Genomic DNA, 6,367 nt, shown 5'->3' with positions numbered 1-6,367 from the left:
AGAGTTCAAGGATGGGAAAGCACCTGGAATTTTAGGATGAAGTCCTTAGAGCAAGACCACAGAAAGAGTGAGAATCAAAATCTAAACATGGCCCAAATTCCCTGCTGCCTGCTAAACTACCCTTGTGAGATCCCAAAGTTTGGTGAAGAAGTAGGTAGAGAACCGAGAGGAATCTACTCTTGAAAGATGGCACTACATGGGTGCTTTTATAAATTTGCTGTTTGTTTGTTTATTTGTTTGTTTGTTTTTAACTGAATGCATTTCCCGAATGTGTACAATCTGGGCAAGAGAAAATTGAAGCTTTATTGCCCTAAGGTTTCAGAGGACAAAGCCGAGGTTGCAGAGCAGCTAAATATTAGGGGGAAATATCCAGAAGCAAGGGAACCACAGAGAAGAAGAGCTGCAAAATCAGCATAATATCTGCCCAAATCCTTGGCTGACTGCCAAATTATACAGGTGTAGGAAAGACACCCAGGTGACCAGGCTAACACAATCATAAGAACTGAGAAGCTTTTAACAGCTGCATACCACAAAGGAGATAACATTTGCAATTTGAGTCCAGGCAAGTTAATGTCCAAAAGAAGAACAACAGAAAGAGCAATAACAAAATCTTCAGAAGAATATACCATAATCTAGGGTTGCTATCACATATTACCAAGAGCATTCTAGCTTTCAACCCCAAATCACTAGACAGTCAATAAACAAGAAAGTTTTGTCCATACTCAGGCAGTTGATATAACCAGACCTGGACCCACATGTTGGATATAGCAAAGACTTCAAGGCAACCATTCTAAATTTGCTCAAAATTTAAAGAAAACATATTCAAAGAAGTAGGAAAAAAAGCCTCATATTGATGAAAACAGAGATAGGAATCTCATCAGAGAAATGGAAACCATTTAAAAAATACAAATAGGTATCCCAGAACTGAAAAACACAAAATAATAACTTAAATGAAAAATTCATTAGATGGGCTCAATGATTGGATATTGGCAAATCAGTGATTGGATAGGGGAAAATAAAGAATCATTAAGATTGGTCAGAGTTCATTTTATATCATCTAATTTGAAAAACAGAGGAAAGCAAGAATGAATAAAACTCAACAGAGCCTCAGAGACCTAGAGGATATATGTGTAATTAGAATCCCAGAGGAAAGGATACTGGGAAAGGGGAACAAAAAGTAATGACTGAAAACATATTAACTCTGGTAGAAAGCATTAACTTCAAATTTTAAAAACCTCAATAAACACCAAGTACTATAAACACAAATAAAGCCACTCTTACACATCAAAGTCAATCTACTAGATGTCAAATAGAAAAAGAACATCTTGAAAAAGCCAGAGAAAACCTACATATTACATACATCAGAATAATAATTCAAATAACCATGACTTCTCAATTTAGGGTGACAAATATCCCACTTCACCTAGGACTTTCCCAGTTTTGCACAGAATGTATGTCCCATTGAAATCCCCAGCCCTGAGAAAATCAGAAGAATTGGTCACCCTACTTCTTGTCAAAAACAAGGTAAATCAGAAGATGTTGTAAGAACATATGCAAAATGCTGTAAGAAAAAAGTGTCAACCAAGAAATTTATTTGTACCAGATGATAATTTGGGGGAAAAAGTAAGGAATGAAGAACACTAAAAATAGTAAATATATCTGAGAATATACACATATACACATACATAGACATACACCTTTTCTCTTAATTTCTTTCAAGTAAATATGAATGTTTAACAAAAATTATAACACTGTAGTATTAGGTTTATAACATTTATAGATATAACATGCATGAAAACAGCATTAAGTAGGAGTAGTTAGTGGTTAAATGGAAATATACTGTTGTATGTTTTCTATATTTTACCTGTTGTAATTTAAGTAGATTTGGATAAATTGAAGTATCTATGTAGTTGGGGTGAGTTGAAGATGCATATTGTAATCCCTGAGACGACCACTAAAAAGCAAGGCAAAAGAGTTACAGCTTAAAAGCTAATAGAAGAATTAAAATAGAACACTAAAAATATTTTAAAAACACAAAATACAACATGAAAGAAGGTACATAGGAACAAAAATAGTTCTGACAAATAAAAGTAAATAGGAAAATGGAAGACCAAAACAAAACCATACTGTAATAATCACATCAAATATAAATGCACAATTATTTACAATTGCCAAAAAGTGGAAGCAACCCAAATGTCTATCAACAAATGAATGGATAAACAAACTGTTGTCTATATACCTACAGAATATTATTCAGCTGTAAAAAGGAGTGAAGTTCTAATACATGCAACAACATGGATGAAATCTGAAGACATCATGTCAAGTGAAATAAGCCAGACACAAAACATAAATATTGTATGAAATAATTAGAATCTGCAAATTCATAGAGTCAGAAACTATAATACAGGTACCAGGGCCAAGCCAAGGATAGGGAATGTGTAGTTAATGCTTAATTGGTACAGAATTTCTGTGTGGCATGATGGAAAAGTTTTGGTAATGGATGGTAATGGTAGCAGCACAACATTGTGAATGTAATTAACACCACTGAATTGTAGATTTGAACATGGTTAAAAGGGGAGATTTTAGGTTGTTTATGTATAACTAGTACAAATTTTTTAAATAAAAAATACCATAGGTCTGTACATCACAGAGTCAACTCTAACATAAACTATGGACTATAGTTAATAGTTTTCTTATAATAATATTCTTTCATCAATTGTAACAAAGATACCACACTAAGGCAAAGTGTTAGTAATGGGGAAAACTGTGTGAGGGGGTGGTATATGGGAACTCTGTTTTCTGCATCGTTTTTCTGTAAACCTACAATTTCTCTAATAAATTTTTTTTTAAAAAACACATGAATGTGCTAAATACTCGGATTCAAAGGCAGAGATTCTAACACTGAATAAAAAAGTAAGAACTAACTATATCAAGGCTATAAGATATGCATTTTAAATACAAAGACACAAATAGGTTAAAGGGTTTTTAAAAATGTATGATGCAAAAAGTAAATATAAGAAAACTGAAATATCAGAAGACAAGTTGTATTACTAGAGAAAAAGAATGACATTTCAGAATGATAAAAGGATCAATAGCAAAAGGTAAGAACATATATACAGACAGATGTAACACTTACAAATGTATATACATCTGATAAAAGTTTCAAAATATCTGAAGCAAAAACCGATAGAAGAAAAAAAAAAAAAAAAAGAAAATTCCATAGTCACATTTGACTCTAATACATCTCTCTCAATAATTGACTGAGCTAAACAAAAGAATCAATCAGTTACCAATTTGATACTGAAGAAAAATAAAGGAAATATATATAAAGTAAATCTATACCTATCAGTTTCCTATTGCTGCTGGAAGAAATTTAGTAGCTTAAAACAGTTCAAGTTTATTCTTTTAATGTTCTGGAGGTCAAAAGTCCAAATTAGTTTCACTGGGCTACAGCCAGGATGCTGGCAGTTCACTCTCGGGTGAATCCTTCTGTATTAGTCAGCCAAAGGAGTGCTGATAACAAAATGCCAGAAATTGGTTGGTTTTTTATTTTATTTTTTTATTTTTTGTATTTTTTTAAATTGCATAGATCACAAAAAAAGTTACATTAAAAAATATGAGGTTCTCATATACCCCACACCCCATCCCACCCCCACTCCTCCCACATCAACAACCTCTTTTATCATTGTGGCACATTCATTGCATTTGGTAAATACATTTTGGAGCACTACTGCACTGCATGGATTATAGTTTACACTCTCCCCAAGGACATTCAGTGCATTATGGCAGGATATATAATGTCCAGCATCTGTCCCTGCAATATCATTTAGGACAACTCCAAGTCCCAAAAAGTCCCCACATCTCATCTCTTCTTCTCTCTCCCTGCCCTCAGCAACTATCGTGGCCACTTTCTCCAGATCAGTGCTATAGTTTCTTCCAGGCATGTGTGCATGACGGGCATGTGTAGAAAGGTCACATCTGAGTCCAACTCCATCACACTCAGGAGCACAAATTCCAAAGTAGGGCCCACTGACAAGGCATTGAACTCTAGAGCCATCTGCCATAACCATGGAACCTGTGTGTCTCCATAGCCCTCAGGAACACCAGCACCTGGGGTTGTAGCTACTTTGGCTGTCTCTGGGATCCTGCTGAGGCATGTGTAAGCCCTGTATGTACAGTGGCAAGGCAATTTCTTTCATTCCTTCCTCAGTGTCTATGTCCTTTTTTTTTTTAATTTTAAATTTTGACTTCAAAAAAGTTTTAGATCACAGTGAAGTCACAACTACAATATAGGAAACTCCCATATATCCAACATCAAATCCTTTTCCTCCTTCCCCAGCAATGATATTTTTACATGTTCATGTTATATTTGCTGTAGCTGATGTACAGATATTGTAACATAGCTACCAAACATGGTTCCATTTTGGTTTACATTATGGTTTATATTTTACACTGTACAACTTTCTAAATTTATAGTTACATTATGGTTTACATTTTAGCCTATTGACTTTTATACATTTTTGGTGAAAATTAACATGTCCTATATTCATTATTGCATGATCTTGTGGAACACCTTCCATTGCCCCCCAGTTACCCTGCTTCCATCTATTCTATTTCTTCCTCCTCACCACCCCCTCAGGGCCCACAATGACAACCAAGCTTCATTGCTTGAAGGACCAGATTCACAGATACTTGCAACAATGCTGAGGGCTTGACACACTAGACTGTCCTACCCCATTGGGAGCCACCAATTCTCTCGAAAGACACAATTCCCTATGGTTTTTATAAGGGCTATTTATTTGGGGTAGAAGCTTACAGATACTAGGCCATAAAGCAAAAGTTACTTCCTTCACCAAAGTCTATTTTCACATGTTGGAGCAAGATGGCTGCCAGAGTTTGCAAGGGTTCAGGCTTCCTGGGTTCCTCCCTTCCAGGGTCTTGCTTCTCTCTGGGTTCAGGATTCCTCTCTTCCTGGGGCTTGCTTACTCTCTGTAGCTCCAGCTTAAGGCTTCAGCATCAAAATCCAACACCAAAAACCCTCAACTCTGTCCTTTGCCATGCCTTTATCTGTGAGTCCCACCCACCAAGGGGCAAGGACTCAACACCCTAATGATGTGGCCCAATCAAAGCCCTAATCACAACTTAATGACACCGGGTACTAACCAGATTACAAGCATAATCCAATATCTATTTTTGGAATTCATAACCATATCAAATTGCTACACCATCTCCTTGCCTTTTTCAGCTTCTAGGCTGGCGGCTTGCACAATCTTCAGAGCACATCGTTCCAACCTCTCCTTCCATTGTCACATCTTCTCTCTGTGGCCAAATCATATATTTCCTCCCTCCAATAAGGTCACTTGTGTTTACTCTGAGGGCCCATTGAGGTGATCCAAAATCTCCTATCTCCCCATCTAAAGATCCTTTACTTAATCACATCTGCACTCCCTTTGCCATATAAAGTAACATTCACAGGTCCCAGGGATTAGGACCTGGATATCTTTGGTATCTTTGGAAGCCATTTTTCCACTTACTGCAGCATGTATATATATATAATACCTACTAATTCATGGAATAAACTATAAGGACATCACCACATCACATTACTTGAGAGCTGATGCTTCAGATAGAAATGAATTTGCTTTTCATAATATAATTCAGAATGTAAATGGGCATATGCTTGGTGAGACAGTGCCCATGCAGGGAGATGGGATCCCCATCCCGCACTGTAGACCCACTCTGTGGATTGTGAATAATCCCTGAAGACAAGTGCTTATTTTTAGTAGACATGTGTATACTCCTGTTAAAGTACCTACTCACCTAGAATCACATTATCAAGACCACACATTAGGGCCAACTGTTTCAGATCTTATGCTGGAGCTAAGAGAGGAACTGGGCTTTGTATTAGCCAAAGGGGTGCTGATGCAAAATACCAGAAATCTGTTGGCTTTTATAAAGAGTATTTATTTGGGGTAGGCGCTTACAGTTGCCAAGCCATAAAGCATAAGCTACTTTCCTCACCAACATCTATTTTCACATGTTGGAGCAAGATGACTGCCGATGTCTGCCAGGGTTCAGGCTTCCAGGGTTCCTCTGGGCTCAGAGGTGTTTTCTCCACAAGGTCAGCTGTAGACTATGAGGCTCTCTAGGCTTTGCCTCTCTCCACAAGGTCAGCTGTAGACTATTAGGCGAACGGCTCTCTCTTTGGGGCTCCAGCTTAAGACTTCAGCATCGAACTCCAACATCAAAACCCCAACATCAAAAACCCTCAACTCTGTCCTTTGCCATGCCTTTTATCTGTGAGTCCCCATGCCCTAATGATGTAGACCAACCAAAAGCCCTAATCATAACTTAATCATGCCCATGT

This window comes from Dasypus novemcinctus, chromosome 17, assembly GCF_030445035.2.
Source record: "Dasypus novemcinctus isolate mDasNov1 chromosome 17, mDasNov1.1.hap2, whole genome shotgun sequence".
Classification (NCBI taxonomy): domain Eukaryota; kingdom Metazoa; phylum Chordata; class Mammalia; order Cingulata; family Dasypodidae; genus Dasypus; species Dasypus novemcinctus.
This window is presented reverse-complemented; position numbering follows the sequence as displayed.